Here is a 23,169-nt window from a genome sequence, read left to right as displayed (position 1 = left end):
GCTAATTAAAAAAAATTTTTTTTAGCATTTGACAAGAGAGATCTGAAATTATTCATTTAATTTATTATGGTAAATCTCAGTGTTTAATATATTTTTAACACCTTTCTAAAGTGAGATCTCACTTTGGTGTCTTCACCTCTCCTTTTTATTTTCTGTCTAAAATTAGAAGCTGGGTTAAAAGAAGTAGAAAGGCAGAGCCCAATGTGGAGGTGGGGCCCTCCTCAGAATGTTTTATTCTAGTTCCTTGAGTTAATGTTTTCCAATTTTATTGAGATGTAATTGAAGTATGCTAAACCGTACATATTTAAAGTGTACAATTTTTAAAAGATTTTTTAAAGTTTATTTTGAAAGAGAGAGGAAGAGAGGGAGAGAGAGAATCCCAAGCAGGTTCCACACCAGCACTGCGGAGCCTGATGCGGAGCTTCAACTCACAGACCGCGAGATCATAACTTGAGCCGAAACCCAGAGTTGGACCCTCAGCTGACTGAGCCACGCAGGCTCCCTGTAAAGTGTACAACTTGATATCTCTATATATCTCTAGCTAGCTATCTATAATATGTATTATATATGTATGTATATTACACACACATAGACCATCACTACACTCAAGATTAAAACTCCCATTACTTCGCACAGTTTCCTCTGGTCCTTTAAAATTCGCCCCTCCCGTCCCCGCTCTGGGGACCACTGATGGGTCTTTCAATTCATTTGCATTTTGTAGAATTTTATATACATGATGTCATATTGTATGTAGTCTTCTTTTGCCAGGCTCCTTCCATTCAGTAGAAGGCACTGTGAACGAGTCACATTGTTATCTGCCAGCAGGTTGTTCAGTAGCATCCCACCAATTGGACATCTGCTCTGCATCTGCTCCCTCACTCGTGGCATTTCCATTGTTTCTACTTTTTGGCTGTTGCAAATGAAGCTGCTTGTGGACATGGGTATGAGTCTCGGTGTGGAGATGGTCTTTGTTTCTCTTGGGTGGACACCTAAGGAAAGAATGGGTCACGTGGTAGATAACATGTTTAAATTCTTAAACTTTTGGACTGTTCTCCAAGGTGGGCATACCCTTGTATGTTCCCATGAGGTCCAAACAAGACTTTCCATTGATCCACATCCCTGCCAGTTCCCGAGTTGATTTTTTTAAATGTCTATTTATTTATTTTGGGGGGTGGGCAGAGGGAGAAAGGGAGAGAGAGAGAATCCCAAGCAGGCTTCTTATTAGCACAGAGCCTGACGTGGGTCTCCCTCTCACGAACAGTGAGACCATGATTTGAGCCAAAATCAAGAGTCATCAGCAGCTTAATCAACTGAGCCATCCATGTGCCCCCACCACTCCCCGAGTTGATTTTATTTTTTTTTTAATTTTTAAAAATTTTCTTAATGTCATGTTTATTTTTGAGACAGAGACAGACAGAGCATGAGAGGGGGAGGGGCAGAGAGAGAAAGGGAGACACAGATTTCGAAGCAGCTCCAGGCTCTGAGCTGTCAGCACAGAGCATGACGAGCAGCAGGGCTTGAACCCATGAACATGAGATCATGACTGGAGCCAAAGTCGGAGGCTTAAACGACTGAGCCACCCAGGTGCTGCCCCGAGTTGATTTTAATGTGTAGTTTGGGCTGTGCCAGGGAATCAACTCTTGGCTTATTTAATAATTGTCTACCAATAAGTCTCACCAATGTTACCTTGTAAATATGTCTCCTTGCATGCTGCCACCGCGTCCTCAGCTCTGTCCCCCTGAGGACACTCTCTCTCCTTTGAGCCAGGCTCTTCAAGACGCAGATCTGGTGGTGACTTTGCCTTGCTTGAGACCATGTGACAGCTTCCCCATGGTGGGAATACACTTCTCTCAGGATACAACATGGGTCCTGCCAGATCTGCACCTCCCGCCTCACCTCATTCCCTAATTCCCAGTGTCCAGTCTTCCTTCTGTTCTTCTAGTGGTTGGATTCAGCCAGAAAATTCTTTGTTTGGTTCCTGTGTGATGTACCACATGGTTTTATTATTTTTCAAAAATTGGAATGAACTGTCAACATTAAAGATATAACAAATCTGTGAAAACATTAGCAGACTGGCATTCCTCACTGTGACAGAGTGACAGGAGCTGGGGACTGCCCTTTAAGCCAGGGCCACACCACCTCCACCTGCCACCCAACCCCTGTTTTCTTGCACCTGTTCATCTCCACTCACTTTTGCTAAATCCACGCTTGTTCCTCCTTCAGATTTCAGCTGAAAGGGGGGAATCTTCATCTCCTCCCCTTTGCACTCTGGAGCAGGGACCTCATGCAGGCAGGGTGGGCCTCCCTGCCATGGGTAAGCCACGGGGCCACAACCTCTGTCCTTTGGCACTTGACCTTGTGAAATTGGTCTGCCAAGGCTCCAGACTCCAGCGATGAGAACACAAAGCCACTTCAGTTTCCTGGGAGACAGGGGTAGAGGATTAAAGCAGTTAAAGCAGCCTCTGCAAAAAGGAAGACAACTAATATCAGGTTTGATGCACAACACAGGATTTTTAAGTCCGCAGCAAGATTAGGAAGCCAGGTTTGGTCAAGACAGGTAGGAGTTCTTGAAATTACTTCAGTTCCCCCTTTGGTAGATCAAGAAACACTGAGTCAAAGGGAATCTGTCTCTTTGAGCCCAGCGGCTTGTGCAGGAGAGGGACAAGGGGACAGGGATACTGAGCCTGTGTCATAAACACCTCTTCCTAGGCTGGAGGTGCACATGGGTGAGGCATTACACAAGGGCCTCTGCTACTCCTTTTCAGGACTCTGCCTTCCCCACCTGGTAGGAAGAGGGACGCCCTGAGTCCAGCTCTTCCAAGTGCCCTTGTTTTCATGTGATGTGGGTAGGACCGGAAGTACCCATGTTCCTGGGACAGCTAGGAGGTGAGTGGGCTTCTGGCTTGATTTGGGATTGGGACCTCTGGGCAGGGACATGTGGGCTATATATCAAAGGGCTGTAGGGCTAACCTCCTGTGCCCTGGTGGGGGGTGGGGCATCGCACCCCTCCCAGAGGCAGGAAAGGTCAGAGCCATCTGGGGTTCTGACCAAGTACCAGGGAACAGACTCCAAGAGCCTTCACTCAGCCACAGACCTTAACAAGAGGCATATCTGCACATAACACTGGGGGCCAACTTTGTGGCTGTCGCCTGTGCAATTCATGGGGACTGTACCTAGAAGGACCCACTCTTGGTTTAATGTGCCCTGTCTCTATCTTGAAATTTTTTTTTTTTGTAGTTTATTTATTTTTGAGAGAAAGAGAGAGAGAGTGCAAGTGGGGCAGGGGCAGAGAGAGAGAGGGAGACCCAGAATCTGAAGCAGGCTCCAGGCTCTGAGCTGTTAGCACAGAGCCCCATGCGGGGCTTGAACTCACAAACCATGAGATCATGACCTGAGCTGAAGTGCGACACTTAACTGAGCCATCCAGGCGCCCCGAAATTCTTAGCAATTTTTAGATAAAACACTCCACGTTTTCCTCTGGCACGGAGCCCTGCAGATTGTATAGACCGTCCTTCCCAGGAGGCACTAGCTACATGCCATCCAAGCACAAGGGCCCCTTTGCCCTAGTGTCGTGTCATAAAACCACCCGCCATCCACATAGGCTGGGACACCATCTCCAGGGGCCTGGGGGGACTCTTGAGGACCGGAAGGCAGAGAAACCCTGAAGAAGATAGAGACCATCAGATTACAGAAGGGCATGCTGTGTTTACTGGATGGCACTAAATTTTGTTTTCTTCTCTCCCCTCCCCTTCCTCCAGCTACAAATGGGGTGGGGGCCTGGGTGGAAGATCAGATTATTTTATAGATACTATCCGGAGAGGAATAAAGAAGCCACACTTTGCACGTCTGCGTGCAGTGTGGGTCTGTGTGATCCTGCTACAGACGGATGAGGTATCTCCCTTTCTCATCCAGTTAGCAAGACTGAGAAGAAAGCAATGAGAGCCAGGTCTTAAAGGAATAGAAGTAGCGGTGCTTAAAAAAGGAAAAACAAAGAAATTGAAAAGAAGTAAGGTTGCCTCTGGACTTGCGTGCTGGTGACCTGGGTGCTTTCTGAGGTGGGAAGAGTGAGCCGATCGGCTGGCTGCCTGGTGCCGCCTGACATCCCCCCACAGTGAGTTGGAAGAGGGTGATGGAGGCTTTGTTCTGTTTTAGGGATGGAGCATCTGATCAGGAATGGAAGCCTCATGCAACGCGGGTAGGGGAGTCCTGGACCCAGGAACAGAGAATGTGCGGCCAACGCAGGAAGGACGGATCGTTAGTCCCAAGGGCTCCATTTGCCGGAATGGCTTCTTATCCTGTGTCAGAGGGTGAGGAAGACAAAGCTATTCATGAGAGGGAGGGACAGACTTTTCCTGAGAAGAGGAGCAGAAACCAAGGGTTAGCAAAGAAGAGATGAATCTTAGGGGAATCAGTCTAGGAGAGAGGGCACCCCATTAGTCCCAGAGTTATTTCTTTAAATCTTGCTCCATATTTCCTTTCCTCAAGTAAGGTAGAGAGGGATTTTAATGAAACAGAGCAGTTTCCATAGAAAAAGTTACAGGCTCCAAGGGGCCATTGCGGAGGGTCTTCTGGCCCTCCCCTTGCCTCTGGGCAGAGCCCTTTCATAATCATCCCAGACGGAAAGCTGTGCTGCCTTTAAGGTTCTTCAGAAATGCTGCTGCCGCCATTGCCCTTGAAGCTCATTCTAGTGCCTGCAAAGTACCCTTCATGTCTTACCTAAATGTCTCTGTTGTAACATTTCCTCTTGTTTGAGGCTCACAGGAGAGAGGGTGAAACAAGACCACCCTGTCCTGGGGAGGGGGGTGCCAAGCTTGCATGAACCAGAGGAGGGACCCTAATATTCCTAGCCACCCAGAGATGGTGGGAAGGACATTGCTCCTGAGAGTGCAGGCGTTGGACAGCCCGTGTCATCTTGCTCCAGAGACCCAGCGAGATGAGACATTCTCGAGAGCCCAGCCTATCACACAGACCCCTGCGGCACGGAGAAAGCCTGCCTGCTGTCTCCTCCACACTAGTCTGGGCTGCCAAGGTCTGAATCTCTTCTTAGCAATGTTCTTACCTTCCCCGAGCTTCAGTTTCGCCGTCTCCAAAGTGGGGTGTGAAGATACCTCCCTCATATGGTGGCCATGAAGATGAAACGGGATCAGGGACAGAGCACACGTCACATCATGCCCAGCACCTGTCAAGAACTTGGTAAGTGTTAACAATGACTATTTTCTGGGAGAGCTGACTGTCACCTGGACAGATAAGCACCCCTCCTCCCCTACCGCCCGCCGGAGACCTGTCTCTCCACTTGGTCACTACTAGGTACGTGGGGCTATTTAATTTTAACTTTAAATAAGATTTAAAATGCAGCTGTCAACTGCATGGGCCACATTTCAAGTGCTCAGCGGGCCACACACGGCCGGTGGCCACCTATTGGGCAGTGCAGACAGAGAATCTCTCTCTCACTGCAGAATGTGTTCCCAGACAGCATTGCTTTAGATCAGTGAATGGAGGCAGGTCCTTAAAAGGAACAGAAAGAGGGCAGGCAACTTTTGGGAGAGGGAATGTCGGCGTCCGCAGTAGGGGTCCCCCTGGGCAGTCAGTAGGAGGCAACACATCGGCAGGAACTGGGTGCATGTGCCAGTGGGGGCCGCACCCGGAGTGACTGCAGGGGACCCTGGGTGGCTCAGTCTGTTGAGCTTATGACTTTGGCTCAGGTCATGATCTCGTGGTTCATGAGTTCGAGCCATGCATCAGGCTCGCCACTGTCAGCGCAGGGCCCACTTCAGATCTTCTGTTCCCCCATCTCTCTGTCCTTCCGCCTGCTCCCCTCATGCTCTCTCTCTTTAAAAAAAATGGGGGGGCATGACTGCAGAGGGTCTGAGGATTCACACCCCCCCCACCACAGCGAGCTGGCAACGTGAGGGAATCCATGATATCAGCTTCATTCTGCACCCTACTCAGCCATTCCATGGATGTGACGACAGTAAGGGGTCCTCTGAGGAGCCAGGGGACATACCTGATGCCTCCCTGGAGCAGCAGTGGCACCTTGAACTTTCTCTGTGGTGCGGTGAGACCAGGCAGTTCCATCTTGTCCTTACGTGTGTCCTTCCTCAGTGTGAAGTGATCAGTGACACATTGAAGCCCTGATTGTTTCTGAAAGGCTCTTTTGCGAGATCTCCAATAAAGTTCTAAATGATCATGCCTGTTTGGGGAAGGGTAATGCCAGAGGGGGGCCAGGAGTTTGTCAGAAGAAATTCCAGCCAGGTGAGCATTCAGGGAGTGAGATGAAGTCAGCACTTGGAGCCCATGAATTAGATGGCTGGATATGTCACCGTAATAATGAAGAATAATAAATGACCGAGAAGCTGCTGTAACTCACAGGGTAGGAGTGGAGACTGGCAAGGAAAATTTATGGCCTTGTAGTGCCAGGGGAAGAGGACATGTCAGACGTGCCTCGGTCTTTGGAAGAGAACCCTTCTAGAAGAGATGCTCTTCTGAAAAAAAGCCTCTTGTCAAAAGAGTGCCTGCCTCCTTTCTGTGAGAGGAGGGGTTCTGGCTGTGATAGACCGTCTCTCCATCCAGCCCCTTTCCTTCCCCACCCAACGCCTGGCACCCCATAAGCCAGAGTGAGGGCAGCTGTGGGGACAGGCCACTGTCCCGCTCTCAGAGGGTGTCTTTCCAACCCCCTTCTCTGTAATCGGGGAGCGGGACCCATGGTCAGGGGCCCCAAGGCCGTGGCCAGGGCGGGACTAGCCACCAGCAGGGAGAGCATGCTGGGAAAGCATTTCACAGGTGTGGGGAGTCTGCTATTTTTCTTAGGGTCCAGGGGTTACCTCCTCAACACCCATTCAGAGCAATCACCAGAGAAGACATGAGTCAGAAATAAAATGGGCCTCAGGTCTGTGGATTGATGTTGATCTTTAATCATTTATTCATGGTCTTCAGGGAAGCCACTGGCATAGCCCATGTGGGAAGGCGCCCAAGGGCACATGCAACCTGGCCCGCCCTCCCAGACCCTTCCCACCAGCCTCCAAATGTGGGTGAGTCTCTCTATCTTATGTAACCTGCCTTGGCCTCCCCTCTCCTCCCAGCGCGGCCCTGTTCCTGGGCTCCCGGTCAGAGCCCGGATGTCCAGTCCACTCTGTGCACCTGCTGAATGTGTCCCCTCCACGCACGCCGCCCGAGGGCCTGCTTGCCCTCTGGCAGAGTCAGCTCGGGGCTCAGGGTGGGTCCAATTGGGGCTGCCAGTCCACTCCCTGGGCTCTGGGCAGCGTCCAGCATGCACGCACAACCTTCCCTCCTTTCTGAACAGCCTTTCTCTTCCTTGTCTTCCCCTGGGTGTGTGATCTGTAACTATGTCTTAAATTATAAAGGTGACTGAGTGACAATGTGCGGAGGGTAGTGTCATTGGAAGAAAAGTTTAATGTTACGGTTCTCCTGGAAGTGAGAGGGAGCATCCAGGCAGGCCAGGTGGGCAAGTGCCAGAGGCAGAAGGCAGAGGCCAGAGGGCGGGGAGAGCAGAGGCCGAATCCTTTATTGGGTTTCCCCGGAGAAAGGCAGGGCAGGGAACAGCTGGAACTGGCTGGTTCGAATAATCTAGATGGGCTCTCAGCTACAGGGTGCTGGGTGATTTTGGAACTGGGCCCTCAGTGATTTAGGGCAGAGGAAACATTGGCTTGGTGGCTTATTAGCGCCTTCCGTCCTGTATTAGTTTGTTAGGGCTGCTGTGACAACAAATGACAGACTGGGCGCTTAAGCAGCACAGATGCATCTTGTTCCGGTTCTAGAGGCTGAAAGGCCAAGATGAAAGCAGTGTTTGTTCCTGGTGAGAGCTCTCCTCCGGGCTCCTTGTCACGGCCCCGCGTGGCCTCTTCTCTGCTCACAGACAGAGAGCCACAGAGATAGAGACGGAGTGACAGACGGAATGAGGGCTCTGGTGTCTCTTCCTCTTCTCAGAAGGACATCAATCCTATTGCAGCAGGTCCGCCCTTAGGAACTGATTAGCCCTACTTAATCCCCTAAAGGCCAATCTCCAGATACTCCCACTCGGTGCATCAGGACTGCAGGGTAAGAATTTTGTGGAGAGGGGCCCCCTGGGTGGCTCAGGTCATGATCTTGCAGTTCGTGAGTTCCAGCCCCCTGTCGGGCTCTCTGCTGACAAGGAGGAACCTGTTTGGGATTCTCTCCCCCTCTCTCTGCCTCCCATCCCCTGCTCACTCTTTCTCGCTCACAAAATAAATAAATACATAAAAAGAATTTTGTGGGGACGCAGTTCAGTCTAAAACACCAGCCTTGCCTCTCACGGTGCTTTTGGGGGCCTGGGGGTCACCTCCCAGAAAAACTACTTGCCTCGAATCCTTATCTTGGGTCTGCTCTAGACGCTGTGGGGGATTCCGGTGCCTCTCAGGCTGTCCTTTCCAGACCACAGGCCCTGTGACCAAAGACAGCAAGACTGCCCTCTTATCTCTCCTGCCAAGGTCTCACTCCTGGTTTCTGGCAGGGACTGGATTCCACGGCCGCCGCCCTGACTTCTTTGTGGCTACCACAGAGGATTCGGACCATTCCGGCCGGCCGTGGTACCCAGGGGGTGGGAAGACACCTCCCAGGGCCGTCATGGGGCTCCCATCTGGGGCCAGATGAGGCCAGTGGGGACTCAGGGCAGGGGAGGCCACTCTGCTGCCCACTCCTGGAGGGCAGAGGTCTGTGCTGTGGCTGGGGCGAAGCCTGCCCTGCTGGCCCCTCTGCCCTGGCCTGGCCCAGTCTTTGTGAGAAGGGAGGCATCCTTCTGTCCTGGGGGCTCCAGGAACCTGGAGGGGGTGATGCTCCTCCAAGCTGTGGTTGCTCCTTCATTACTGATGCAGCCCTAGGCTGCCCTGTCTTGAGCAGCTCCCCTCCGGATGTAAATTCCAATCTGGTTTCAGAGCAGCAGGGACCCAGAGCTGTGGCTGCCTAGACAGCAATGGTTGGGGAGGGGGCAGATTTCAGTTAAGTGCCTGCAGGTCCGGCCCCCACCCCCTGCCTTGGCCACACAAACCCCTGTGGCCTTCCTGGTTCACATCCCCACTTTGAGGGTGGGTGTGAAGGTCGAGGTGAGATGCCAGCCTGGTGTTTGTGCTCAGGGCAGGATGGGAAGGAGGTACAAGGGGCTAGTGCTGTGTGACCATCCGCCAGCCACTGGCCACATGCAGATATTTATGTGAAAATTAACTAAAAGTTAAAATTCAGTTCCTCAACTGCATGAGCCACATTCAAGTCCTCAAGAGCCATGGCAACCAGTGACTACAGTACTGGGCAAAGCAGATGTGGAACCCAGCTTTTGTGGAATGCAAGAGTCATCTGTTAAAAACTTAGCTTCCTGGGCTGCTTGGGTGGCTCAGTTGGTTAAACTTCTGACTTTGGCTCGGGTCACGAGCTCATGGTTTGTGGGTTTGAGCCCTATGTTGGGCTCTGTGCTGATAATTCAGAGCCTGGAGCCTGCTTCAGTTTCTGTGTCTCCCTCTCTGCCCCTCCCTTGCTTGTACCTTGTCTCTGTCTCTCAAAAAAAAAATGTTAAAAAAATTTTTTAAAGGTAGCTTTCTGGGGCAAGCAGCCTGTAGCCCCACACCCTGAGTGCCTATGGCCTCTTCCCTCCAGCCTCTCCGCACCTGGGCTCTGCTTCTGGCCCAGTGCTGGTCCTTCCCGGGCTCCCAAGGATGGATTTAACAGCAGCCCTCAGTCTTACCAGGGGAGAAGGCAGGCAAGTGAGGGCATGGAGCTCTGCATGGAGCACCCACCCCCTACAGAGCCTGGGGATGGTGCCACCCTAGGTCTGTGCCTGGAGCAGAGCATGTATGTCCTGGAAGGGCAGGTAGGAAGGCCAGAGGGACTCAGTGTATCCAACCCTGCTGAGCTAAACTGTGTCCCCCACCAAAGTCACCTGTTGGGAGTTAGGACTAAGACATCAGACTGTGACTGCATGTGCGGATCGGGTCTGGAAAATACATAGCTACCTGGGTCCCACCCCCAGAGCCTGATTCCACAGAGCTGCATCAGGCCCAGGAATATATATTTTTTAAAAGTTACCAAATTAATTTTTAAAAACGTTTCATTTTGAATTCATTTGAAACTTACAGGAACGCTGCACAAATAGTACAGAGAGTTCCAGCATACTTCACCTGGCTCCCCTCCCCCATAGTTACCGCCTTACATGGTCCTCGTACGATGGTGAAACTCGGGATTAGCATGGTTCCAAGGTCTCTAGGTGTGCGTGTACGTGTGTGCACATGCAGGTGTGCAGGCGTGTGTCTGTGTGCGCGCTCGTAGGCATCTCTATGTGTCGGTGAGTGTTTGAGTGCATGTGTCTGTGGGTGTAGGTGTCTGTGTCCGTGTGCAGCTGTGTGTATAGTCAGGGAGGTGACGGACAGTCAGACCAGCGGGGCTTGAGGCTTGTAGGACGGCTGTTAATGCAGGGAAACCCCCAGAGAAAATCCACAAGTCTTCACTACCAAATAAATATCTGCTGTAATAACAAATGACTGATGTTAAAGACTCTTAAAAACATGATAAAAGTAAAATACCATACATTGTGAAAAGTAGGGGAGGCACAAAAGTATGTAAGGTGCATTGCATATTGGTGATTCAGGGTAGCCTTTCGTGATATTGGGGATCCCTGTTAAAAAATGTAAGAGCAGGGGCACCTGGGTGGCTTAGTTGGTTGAGCATCCGGCTTTGGCTCAGGTCATGATCTCATGGTTCGTGGGTTCGAACCTCACATTGGGCTCCATGCTGACAGCTCAGAGCCTGGAGCCTGCTTTGGAGTCTGTGTCTCCCTCTCTCTCTGACCCTCCCCTGCTTGCACTCTCTCTCTCTCTCTCTCTCTCTCTCTCTCTCACACAAAAATAAATAAGACATTTAAAAAATTAAAAAAAAATGTAAGAGCAGGTGCTAAAATACTAGAAATGGAATATCTAACTCCCAACATAGTAGAGGGGAAAAAAGTACAAGGACTGTAGCCCACATTTACAGAGAGCTCTTAGTGAGTGGGCCCGCTCTGAGGTCCCCCTCCAATCTTCCGCATCGGGATTCTTTGTCATCTCCATTTCACAGATGGGAAAGCGGAGGCACAGAGAAAGGGAGCCTTCCCTGAGCCTGGATGGAGGCCTAGGCAGAGGCTAAGGAAGAGTATGAAAACCAGAAACATACAGGGCCAGGTTCGATCTGCCTGCTGCACAGAGGGGAGCTGGGGCTCTGAGGCGGCATGGCCAAGGTCACGCCAAGGATGAGGGTGGGAGAGGCCAGGGGTCTGGTGAGGCCCCCAGCCCACTGCCCCAGAGAGGCAGTGGCAAAACAGTAAAGATATAGGAACATCGGTGTCCTTAGTAATAGAAGAGACAAGTCACTACTGAGGACACACATCAACTCACAAATCACAGAAAGAACAGCAGTGCTCAGATGCCAGGTGCTGCCAGGCCGGGCACCGAGCTGCACCCAGGACACCTGCTTCCTCCCCACTCACCCGGATGGCCACCCTGGGCACCCTGGTTTCGAGATTCGTTTCAGCAATATTTCCTTCTCCCACACAAGAAATAAACCTAAAGCTTTTTTTGAGGGTAGGTCTTAGAGGGACACGAGTGAAGAAATGATATATATTTGTTTCACTGAGAAGCGTGCTTTCTGCTTCACCGTGAAACAGTTCAGGTGTCTGTGGGCAAGTATTTCATTGTTTGCTGATTGCACACGTAATATATATTTATTGTAAAAGCTTGGGAAATAGAGAAACCAACGAGAAGAAAATTAAAAGTCACTCGTAACGTGGAAACTATAATAGTCAGCACTTCTGTTTTAAAACATGTGACTAGGCATTATTTATCACATATATGATGTGGCTGTAGAATATATGTGGGATATGTGTTCAGGGATGCATACAACTAGGGAAAAAACAAAGGCACAATTCACACAAATGAAGGACAGAGAGTAACTTTGGGGGTGTGAGGGGGCTGTGATGGGGACACACAGGCACTCAAATGAACAGCCATATACATTTAAAAAAAACTTTTATTTATTTTTGAGAGCGAGAGAGCGAGAGACCGTGTGCGTGAGCGGGTGAGGGGCAGTGAGGAAGAGAGAGAGAATCCCAAGCAGGCTCTGCACTGCCGGCACAGGGCTGGAACTCATAATCCGTGAGATCATGACCCGAGCTGAGATCAAGAGTCAGCTGCTTAACCAACTGAGCCACCCAGGCGCCCAGATCCATCTCTTTATTTTAGGCTGGGTGCTGGGGACTTGGGCGTGTGTTGTTCTTTAAACTATCCGTAAGGGTTATGTACACCTTTGGTATATGATATAGTTACAACTGGAGTGTTTTGTTTTTCTGGTATCCTTTTCCCACTTCATTTATTCAACAAACACCTGCTGAGAGTCTCCTCTGTTCTAGACATTGGGATCCGTGGGGATGAACACAGAATTCCCTGCCCTGGGAGTGTGTGTTTGAATGGAGAACAGTGGGGATCGGGAGGGCTGGGAGGCAGTTTGTAATCTTCATAGGTTGGCCAGGGGGTTCTCACTGAGAAGGTGATGCTGGAGCAGAGACTTGGAGGGGGTGAGGGAGGGAGCCATTTGGGTATCTAGGGAAAGACCATTCCCGAAAGAGAGAACAGCCAGTGTAAAGGCCTGGTGGGGGGTGGGGTGGGAGTATGCTGGGGTCCTTGAGAACTCGAAGGAGCCTGCAAGCATTGGAGCAGAATTAGGGGAGGGTAAGCTCAGATAAATAATCAGAGGCCCGATCTGGGAGGGATTGGGAGGCCTTACAAGGACTTGGCTCTCTCTAAGTGAAATGGGTGCCATGGGAGTATTTGAGTGGGGAGCCGGCTTGAGCCGACATGTTTTCACGGGGTCACACTGGCTGCTGTTGAGAATGGATGTGATGGGACAGAAAGAGGGACACCCCTCCGGAGGCTCACGTGGCATCCGGGAGAGGCGAGGGTCCCTGAGATCAGGGTGTGGTAAGACTCGGTTGGATTCGGGGTCTTTTCTGAAGATGGTTCACACAGGACTTGCTGTTGGATCAGATGTAAGAGGGAGAGCAGCCGATGCCACTGCCAGGATTTCTGGCCTGAACGATGACGAGGAGGGTGGGGTGGTGACACCCCCAGATGAGGAATCCCGTGCCGGCAGCCGGGGGATGCAGGAGGAGAGCCACGGGGAGAGTGGGGTTCCTGGGGGCCCAGGTAAGGGGAACCAGGAAAGAGGAGATGCGGATGGGCAAGCAACAGAAGCGACTTTGGATTCAGCAACTTGCCCTGGTAACCTTTATGCCCCCAGTTTTTAGGGACGTCGTGGGTCGTATAATGACCTCCCCAGATAGATGTCCGAGTCCCACCCGCCATGCCTGTGAGCTTGACCTCACTTGGAAATAGGGTCTTTGCAGATAGATAGATTTTATAACATGTTGGAATTTTAAATATAAACCAATGGATTATTGAAGACCATTTCATTATTCATCTGCTGAGACATTCTTACCTATTGATAGCGAGCATAATTTCCCATCATTCCCTTGAAACGCCCTGGTTCCTGGCACCCCCGCACACCCTTCTCTCCGAGAGCCAGGGGATGAGCTCCCGGCCTTGCAGGCTCCGTGTCTGCAGCGTGGATGGGCGCCCAGGGCCTGGGGCCTGGAATAGCAAACTGATTCCAGGGGCAAATGAAGCTTATAGCTGTCCGGGTTTCAAATGGCCAGCTCGGTCTTGCAATGGCCTCACATAGTCGTTTAAAATTCTAGAATATAATCATCATGCTTGGCATGCCTATTCGAGGGGTGGGTGGAGGGACAGGAAAACACTGATGTAAACGCACAGGACCGTGGGCTCCAGCTCGAGGTGGGAAGTGCGTTTGTTCCCCGGGCTGGGCGGAGTGGGTTCTGGCACACGGGCTGACTGCACGGAACGCCAGCCAGCCCACCGCTCCATCCGTATGGGTGCAGCCAGGGACACGGGCCTGTCCTGGGGGAAAGGTGGCCCTTCTGGGAAATGAGGCACCTGCTCCCAACAGAGCCTGTGAATGTGGCCATGAACCCCTGCCAGGGTGACATTGTCCTGGCTGTCCTTGGCTCCGGTAAGGGTTTCTCCAAGACAGTTGATACACACACATTTTGCTGGGAGTGCTAACTCATCACCCCCGAGAAAACCGTGGCGTCCCTGTATCCGTTAATTCGCTCATTCTGCCATTCATTAAAAGCATTACCAAATGCCTGAAGTGCATCAGGCACCCTGCTTCGCGTCAAATGAAACAATCGATTCCCAAATAATGTGTCTACCCAAGGCCAGGTTATCTGGGTAATTGACCAGAGGGCCTGGCGTCCCTGTGGATTAGAGAATTCTGTGCAGTGTAACATTTGGATGAGTTCAGTCCCGAGTTGAAATAAGACTTCAGTGTGGCTTCTTGTGAACACAGCAAAGCATCCATTAATCTTGCACACCCCCTGGGCCACTCCCTGGGGGTGCTCCAGGACCTCCGTTTTAATCAGGGCTGCAAGCATCTTATTCTTCAAAGCCAGACAGTGTCCGAACTTTTCACCCCACCATTGCTCTGCGTGTTTGTATTGCTGGCAAGTCTTGGCGACAAATAAATCCATCAGGTTCCACGTCCTAACCTCACCGCTCTAGCCTCACACTCCATCCCTGGTTTATACTGGAGGCATTCCTGATAAGGGGTCGGTCTGTGGGGAAGGCAAGGAGGCCAGCCCAGCTCCGCACCGCCGGGGTGGGGTTTCCACTTTTATTTATAGCGCAGGTTGTCAGGGACCAGCCGAGTGTTGGATCTTCGAGAATATTACAGAGAAAACATCCCCACTCGTTTCAGAAATCTTCTCTCTGAACAAGAGGTTGCCAAGGGGAAATTTACCAACCAGCTGCTTTTTTTATTATGATGAGCGGGAGTAGTGGCCAGGCTTCGAGCTGGGCTGGCACACTGTCACGCAGCCCCAGCAACAGAGTTTGCAAAAGGCTCCTCTGTGTTCAGAGTTCTGGCCCAGCCTAGAAGCACCGTCTCTTCCCACCACCTCTTAAGCGTTACCGGGATGGACTCTGGCGCCAAAGCCGCTTGTTCGGTGCCTATTTCTCAATTCCTTTCAAAATTATAGCTGGTTCTGATTGAAAGGGTGGAGGAGGCAGGAACAGTGGGAGGAATGTGTTGTCCATTTTCAGGGCACCTCATCTTTTGGGCCTTGGCTGATGATACCGGGATTTCTACTCTCCCCAATTTACCCGCACTTAGGGGCATGAGGCACGATCAGGGGCATCAGGATTGAAGCAGCCCGCCCCGGATTCCGTGGGCAGGGGTGCGGCCCCTTAGAGAATGGTGCAGAGGGAGGATCTGCCATTTCTGAACGTGCTAACGCCATGTGGTTTCCAGCCACTTTCAACCAAACATCTGTTTTATTAATATTAAATGAAAGTGCTCTTGGCTGTTAGGAAAACATTACTATAAAATGTGTAAGTATAATGATCACATCCTCAATACAGTGTAGAAGATCGCCTCTGTGGAAAACAGGCGCTTGTACATTTGCTTTTTATCATATGTGAAGATGGTAGGTAATGAGAACATCAATCTGCACGGAATGATAAAAATAAAATTTATTGCATCTCCCTGACATTAATAGTGTCTCAGAGTGCATCAGACCCCTTTTCTCGGTGAGATTAATTTGGGCTTCTTTTAAACTTTGCCATGTTCCTCTGATCGCTCGGTTCAGCAGAGTCTAATTACCAGGGGCTGACGGAGTATATTTATATTTGTTGACTGGCAAGGGAAGAAGGAACCAGTCGTAGATTGCTGATTCTCAAGCATCGCCCAGCTTCCCGGAAGAAAGGCGTGTGGCTGAAGATCTTGCCTGAGTGGAGCGCAAAGGTATTTGGTGTTCTGCAGACGTCTGCCATATGCAAGCTTTGGAGGGAATGAGGCAAGTAAAAAGAATATTGCTCATCTTCATTAAGACAGGTATTTGTGCGATGGGGAAAACTGTCCTCATCCATATGTGTAACTTCTCCGGGTTGGCAAAGGGTGTAGATCATAAGAGACGGTCGATACAGCATTTTCTCCTACCAGAAATGCCTATTAACCAGCAGATCTGCACTTTTACGGTACAAATAGAAACTGATACTCCTAATTATGCGTCTCAGGCAACAAAAAATCCTGGTGAGACTCTCTTTATCAGAGCCAGATTAAATTATGGTCACTGAGGTTTTAGTGCCAAATGCATTTTATGGTTTTATAATTCTTTGAGATAGGGAGGTCCGTGGAAGGTATAGATGTAATGCTCCATTAACCAGGACGTCTGATGGAGGCAGAAGGTCTCACCTGCCAGCTCTGCTGGAGAACAGAGTTAACGGAAATGTGCTCATGAAATGTGCAAACGGCAGCCTGGACAAATGTGGCTTCCCGTGTCATGGCGGTGGTAGGAGATAGGTCAGGCTGTGGGGGCCCACGAGCCGGCCACAGGGTGCAGAGGCTACAGGATAGGGAAGAGCTTGGGGCCAGTGGTCCTTGCCGAAGACGACATGCAGAAATGTGTCTGGGTCTCAAGGATTTTGTGTGTCCCATCTTTGTCAACCACCCAAACTATCTGCAAAGCGTGGAACTCTGGGGAATCCTGATGACCCGTGACAAATGGGTGGTGTCCACCTAGGGTACTGCCTGTTGGGCCCTGTCAGGCTTGGTGGGGAAGGGGCTTGCCCAGACAGAGCATGATCTTGGAACGCAGTTTCCTGCCTTCTAGAGTCGGGGTTGTTTCCACACCTTGCAGAGTCCCCTCTGCCCTGATCGCAGCTCTGGTCCACCTCTGTTCTGTAAGCATGGCAAGCTCAGTCCTGCCTCAGGACCTTTGCACAGGTTGCTCTTGCCACCTGCTATGTTTGTCTCCTTGATATTCATGTGCTTGGTTCCTTCAGACCAAGTGTGGATGCCTCTAAATGGTGAGCTTCTGTGATAACCCATCAGAAGTGGGCATGGGTCACTTTTCATGCTGTCATCTTGTTGTAATACCCTGCACATATGCCTCGCACCCAATATCTTCTCAGTTACTTGTATGGAGTTTGTCGTCTGTCTCTCTATGAGGACAGGGTACTGGTGGGCTCTTCTCAGCTGTGTCTCCGAGGCATAAAGCACATTGTGGGTGCTCGTTACAGTTTGGTGAAAGGAACAGAGTTATCAATGGTTTGGGGGCAACTGTGGTTTGACCATCCAGCCAAATCCATCCACCACATACTCCAAATCCAGGAGCGAGGACTGGAGCTCACCCCCAGCCACATGATGGATGACATGGATGGGAAACCACCCACAATGTGGGTGCTGTTTCAGGCCCGAGGGAGGCCAGCCAGACTCACTGGTGAGGGTCACCCCAAAACCTAGCCAAGATCTCCCCAGGAAACATCTGCATCAAAAATTAAGGGGCCATGGCAAAGACATCCCCAGAGAGGGTTTCAGAATTCTCCCACACAGGCATGGTGGGGTAGAAGGCAGAAGAGCCCAAGGTAAGACCTTAGAGGGAGGGAACCAAACAGAGCTGGCTGGCATCCTGGTCTGCCCAGTGCATGTGTGACGGCAAGGAAGTCCTCTCTGGCTTGTCCGTGTAATGACTGACAGCTGCCTCTCCAGCCCCCTTGCCCCCCTGGAGATGCAGTAAAGGCTGCATGTGCCAGCAAGCGCCAGTGGGCATGTATATGATAGTGCCAGTGTCCAGCTGTTAGTGGACACAAGCCAATAATCAAGACCCCCTTCCTCATAGCAACACTGGTCTCACCGGTCACTGACATTTCTGTTCCAGATTGGTCCTTGGAGTCCAGAGACTCCTGTATTTTAGACCAGCAAGTCAACATTGTCTTGCTGGAATAAGAGCAATGGTAATCACTGTGAAGCTGCTGCTGAAGAACAGACCGAGGGCTGGATGCTGTGCTAAACACATCGAGTGAGTGCACCGCTGTGTCCAATCAACATCAACCCCGTGGAGCTCGTACCAGTGATGAAAGGGAAGCTTGAGGAAGTTAAATTATTTAACCAACCCAAACTTGCTCTGCTGGTAGATGGCAGAGCAGGGATGTAAAGCCTGGAGTCTGATACCCAAGACTGCCTCTGAGCCACGAAGACTCATGGTCCTCACTAGAGGTAACGGAGACCCAGGAGGGCCTGGTCACAAGGGAGAAGTGATGGGGTGACATCAGCTGAGAGATGGTGACGTGGTTCATGGAAACACCATCACCTGTGGCTGATGGTTGGAAAGGTCCCCGCAGGGCCTTGATCTAGTGCTAATGACTCTGAAGAAAATAAAAAAAGAGGGGGTGCCTGAAAGAGTTTAAATACAAACTCCCCATATTCAGGAGAAAGAACATTAAAACTCTCACCTTCATGAAAATAACATTGTGGGAAGGGCCCTTTTTCCCTCATGCTGATTGGACAAGTTGTATCCGAAGCTTCTGGGTCTTCCTTGGCTCAAGATGAAGGTCATGTCCATGAACTGCTTATCTTAAGGCTGAACTCAGCAGCCTTGAGCACTACAGGGCAGACTCACAGAACAGCCAGGTTGTGAGGCCCCCAGAGGCCCCCAGATGGAGCTGGTTCAGATCTGTCTGCATCTCCCTCAGGGCCTGTTTCCTCTTCTGTTTAATGGGAGCCGTGCGCCCACCACAGAGGCATCCCGGGCAATAGGAATAAGTCTCTGTGACATGCCTGACAGTGAATTGGTTCTCCACACAGAGTAGCAACTCCGATGATTAGGACTTCATGGATTTTGAACAAGGTGGGAAGTGGATAAATATTCTCACAGATGTCTGCCCCTACCATGGAGGGGACCCTGCCTGCAGCAAGAGAGGAGCCCCTGACTGCATCTCTGTGGGTGCCCATCTGCAGGGGTGTGAGAGGGTCCCACCCTGCCTACTCTCCAAACCAAGGAATGTGCACCCTATCTGAGCCCCTAATGGGCCACACCTCTTGCACATCCAAGAAAGGCCTATGTGGGGGATAGTGAGGAGGTGTGAGCAGGCTGCGGGAGATGGCTTGCTGGGCTTCTGCAGTGCAGAGTGGTCCCCCCCACCCAGGGACGGAGAGAGGCCCTGGGTGGGCCATGAGATGGAACTCCTGCTAGACACTGAGGAGCTGGGGAAGGTGATGGATGTTGGAGAAGCTGGGAGGTCTTGACGAGTGCGTCCTGTTGGGGACTGCGCAGAGATGGAGGGGCTCTCCTCAAAATTCATGTCCTTCCCCCGTCTTCAGAATGCGGCCTTATTTAGGAATAGAGTCTTTGCAGATGTAATTAGTTAAGACGAGGTCCCACTGGAGTAGGTGGCCTTTCACCAATGGGACTGGGGTCATTATCAATCGTAAGAGGAGAAGAGACATAGAGATGCCCAGGAGGAAGACAGCCATGAGATGATGGAGGCAGAGACTGGAGCAGTGCATCAGCAAACCGAGGGATGCCGAGGACTGTCAGGAGCCAGAAGCTAGCACAGAAGCATGGAGCAAAGCTCCCTCGAGGAGGAACCAGCCCTGGGACATCGTGGTTTTGGATTCCTGGCCTTTAGAACAGTGAGAGACTAAATTTATGTTGCTCTGAATCATGGTGACTTTCAGAAAGTGGAAAGAGGGTCTGCAGAGGTGGGCTCTTGGGCAGGAGAGGAACAAGGGGGCAAGTTTCAGCGAATAGCACCTATGTTTGGTGCATAGATAAGCATCTGGTGCTAAGGAAGCACACAGACCGATGGGAATCCATTCAGACACAGCCCCCCACATGCATGGAAAGATGTATAATGTTTCAGATCAGTGGGAAAATGTGAGATTATCTAATAAGTGATATTAAGATAACTTGGGCTAGTCTGGAAAAAATGAAGCTGGGGTCCCCTACGTCTCTGTTTATGTGAAAATGAATTATAAATGGATCAGAGGGTTAAATGTATTACTGAAAAAGAAGGCCAGGGCTTCTGAGATGATAGAATAGGTATTTTTTTTTCTATTCTGCCTGCTAAGTATAGCTAACATCCCTGGACATTATATGGAAAACAAACATAAGAAGTCTCTGAAAGATGGAGAGAAGGCAGATGGGCCAGGAGCTCAGGACCCAAGGAATAACATGGTAGTGAGTTCCTAGATGTTTGATGTGTGCGTGGGTGCGTGTGTGTGTGTGTGTAAGTGTGTGCGCGCACTTTATATATCTCAGACTGGGTACCAGAGAAGCCGGCAAGCTAGAAATGCCAACAGGTACAGACAAAAAAAGCCCTAAGAAGAATCTGCTCTCTCTACCCAAAGGGCCAGGAAAGAGGGCCTAGCAAAGCAGGCAACTTTAGACAATGACCTCTGCCCTCCTGCCAAGGACACTGAAGAGAGAGGCCCCACCCCTGCCAGCACAGGCTGATGGCGGAGCCCAAACCTTTGCCCCTGCCACGTTGTAATGAGGGACCCCAACCCACTCCCCCGTCCCCTTTGATAAATTGGTGGCATAGAAAGTCCTAATGGGACCTACAAATTTTATTCCTGCTGGTGGTCAGGAGACCCCCTCCCTCTGGATTTGGTGGAGGCTGTGTGTGGAGCCTGGGGGTAAGCCCCACCCAGTGGGAAGTAATAAGGTCCCCTCCCCCTCCCAGCAGAGGTAGTGTCAGCTGAGGCCTAGAGGGGAGTTTCCATTTCTTTTTTTTTTTTAACGTTTATTTATTTGAGAGAGAGAGAGAGAGAGACACAGAGAGAGAGACAGAGAGAGAGGGAGACAGAGAATCTCAAACAGGGTCCACACTGTCAGCACAGAGCTCGACATGGGCTCAAACCCACAAACTGTGAGATCATGACCTGAGCTGAAACCAAGAGTCAGATGCTTAACTGATTGAGCCACCCAGGTGCCCCTGGGGAGCCTCCACTTCTACCCCACCTAGCACCAAGGAGATGGCCTCCTTCTTCCCCTGCCAGAGAGATGTCATAGGAGGCCTGGTAAAATAGGAGATTTAAATAAGATCCAGATTCTCAAAATATAATACCAAAAATATCCGGGTTTTGGTAGAAAAATCACTCATCATACCAAAACTCAGGAGTATCTTAACTTGAAAGAGATAAGGCAATCAATAGATACCAACACACAGGTGGAACAGAGGTCAGGATGATCTGACAGAGATCTTAAAGGAGCCGTCATAAAAATGCTTCCACAGGAAATAACAAACATGCATGAAACAAGAGTGTAGAATATCTTAGCAAAGAAACCTTAGGTTCCAGGAAAGAGATAGAAGCTGTAAAGAGGAACCAAATGGAAATTTTAGAACTGAAAAATGACAGAACCAAAATAAAAGTTCAATGGGTGGGTTTAACAGCACAATGATGGACAGAGGTAAGAATCCATAAACATGGAGATAAAACAATAGAAATTACCCCGTCTGAACAATGGAGAGAAAATAGACTAAAAGTCATCATCACACACAAAAAAGAGAGCCTGAGGGGCCTGTGGGATGACAACAAAAGGTCTGACGTTCATTTCACAGGAGTCCTGGAAGCAGAGGAGAAAGAGTGGGGCTAAAAGTTATTCAGAGAAATAATGGCTGAAAATTCCCCAAATCTGGCAAAAGACACAAACCTACAGGTATAAGAAGCTGAGTGAACCCCAAACAGGATACACCTACAGAAATCCATGCTAGATACACCATGTTCAAATGTTTGTAACCTAAACAGAAAGAAAAAAAATCTTAAACACAGTGAGAGACAAGCAGCACTTTACCTATATGAGAAACATGATTAGAATGACAACAGATTTCTCATCAGAAACTATGGAGGCCAGGGCCGCCTGGGTGGCTCAGTCAGTTAAGCATCTGACTTCACCTCAGGACATGATCTTGCAGTTTGTGAGTTCGAGCCCTGCATTGGGCTCTCTGCTGACAGCTCAGAGCCTGGAGCCTGCTTGGGATTCTGTGTCCACCTCTCTCTGCCCCTCCCTACCCTTCCTCTTTCTCTCCCCAAATAAATGGACATTCCAAAAGAAAAAGAAACTATGGAGGCCAGAAGGCAGTAGTACAATATTTTTCAAAAGCTTAAAGAAATAAATACCAACCCAGAATTCTATATCAAATAAAAATATCCTTTGGGAATGAAGAGGAAAAGAAGAACCTCTCAGAGGAAGGAAAACGAAGAGCATTTGTCACCAGCTCATCTGCCCTAAAAGGATGGCTACAGAAAGTTCTCAAAATAGAAATAAAAATGATAAAAACAGGAACCTTGAATTCCAAAAAACAATAGAGAGAGTAAACATATGGGTAAACACAATAGATTTTCCTTTTATTCTTGATATTTCTAAATTATGTTTGACGGTTAAGCAAAAATTCTAACATATTTGATGAGTACTCCATATATGCAGAGGAAATATTTAAGACAATTATATTATAGTAATGGGGTGTAAAGGGAGATAAGGTTTCTATATCTCATTTGAACTGGTTAAATGCCAATTTAACCAGTTCAATATTAGCAGACTATGATCTATTATGGATGTTTCATGAGATACCTAAAGTAACCACTAAAAAGTATGCAAAGAAATAAATTCCAAAACACTATTTATAAATCAAAATGAATTCTAAACCATGTTCAAGTAACCCACAGGAAGGCAGAAAAAAGAAAACAAGAAGTGAGAAACAGAGAGAAAGAACGGAAAACAAAAAATAAAATGGTAGACTTAATCCCTGACAGCAATAATTACATTAAATATAAATAGTCTAAATATACCGATTAAAAGACAGAGATTGACAGAGTGAATTAAAAAAAAAAAAAACAGGCATGCAGGAAAATAATTTAGTGGTTTCTTAAAAAAAATTAAACATATGCTTAATATATGGACCAGCAATTGCACTCCTGGGTATCTATCCCAGAGAAGGGAAAACTATGTCCACAGAGACGCCCATTTGTTTATAGAAGCTTTATCTGTAATAGCCCCCCCCAAAAAAACCCACACAAACCCAAAACCAAACCAAAAAAACAAAACAAAACAAACAAACAAACAAAAAAACAAACCTGGAAAAAGCCAAAGTGCCCTGCAATAGGTGAATGGTTAAACAGATTATGAAACATCCATACCATGGAATACTTCTCAGCAGCAGAAAGGAATAAACTCTTGAAATAGGCAACAACTTGGATGATCTCAGGGCATCATGATGAGTGAAAACAGTCAATCGCAAATGGTCATATGCTGTGTGATTCCAC

At 49.5% G+C, this 23,169-nt stretch overlaps 2 long non-coding RNA genes across 5 annotated transcripts; one reads left to right on the top strand and one right to left on the bottom strand.

The window, feature by feature from the left end:
* Positions 1–707: 707 nt before the first annotated feature.
* Positions 708–2,580, bottom strand: LOC115300193. Its single transcript, XR_003912539.1, has 3 exons — positions 2,192–2,580; positions 1,687–1,978; positions 708–989 (listed from the first exon to the last, which is right to left on the bottom strand). It is a non-coding gene; the product is annotated as an uncharacterized LOC115300193 (long non-coding RNA).
* LOC115300192 lies at positions 2,435–6,187 on the top strand. Of its 4 annotated transcripts, none has more exons than XR_003912538.1 (5): positions 2,435–2,557; positions 2,766–2,886; positions 4,153–4,307; positions 5,070–5,193; positions 5,894–6,187. It is a non-coding gene; the product is annotated as an uncharacterized LOC115300192 (long non-coding RNA). The 4 variants fall into 4 exon arrangements; XR_003912536.1 differs by having other exon boundaries at positions 4,922–5,193; XR_003912537.1 differs by having other exon boundaries at positions 4,848–5,193.
* Positions 6,188–23,169: the final 16,982 nt, after the last annotated feature.

This window comes from Suricata suricatta, chromosome 8 (assembly GCF_006229205.1).
Source record: "Suricata suricatta isolate VVHF042 chromosome 8, meerkat_22Aug2017_6uvM2_HiC, whole genome shotgun sequence".
In the NCBI taxonomy this organism is placed as follows: Eukaryota; Metazoa; Chordata; class Mammalia; order Carnivora; family Herpestidae; genus Suricata; species Suricata suricatta.
The sequence above is the reverse complement of the archived record's forward strand: the minus strand, read 5'-3'. Positions and strand labels throughout refer to the sequence as shown.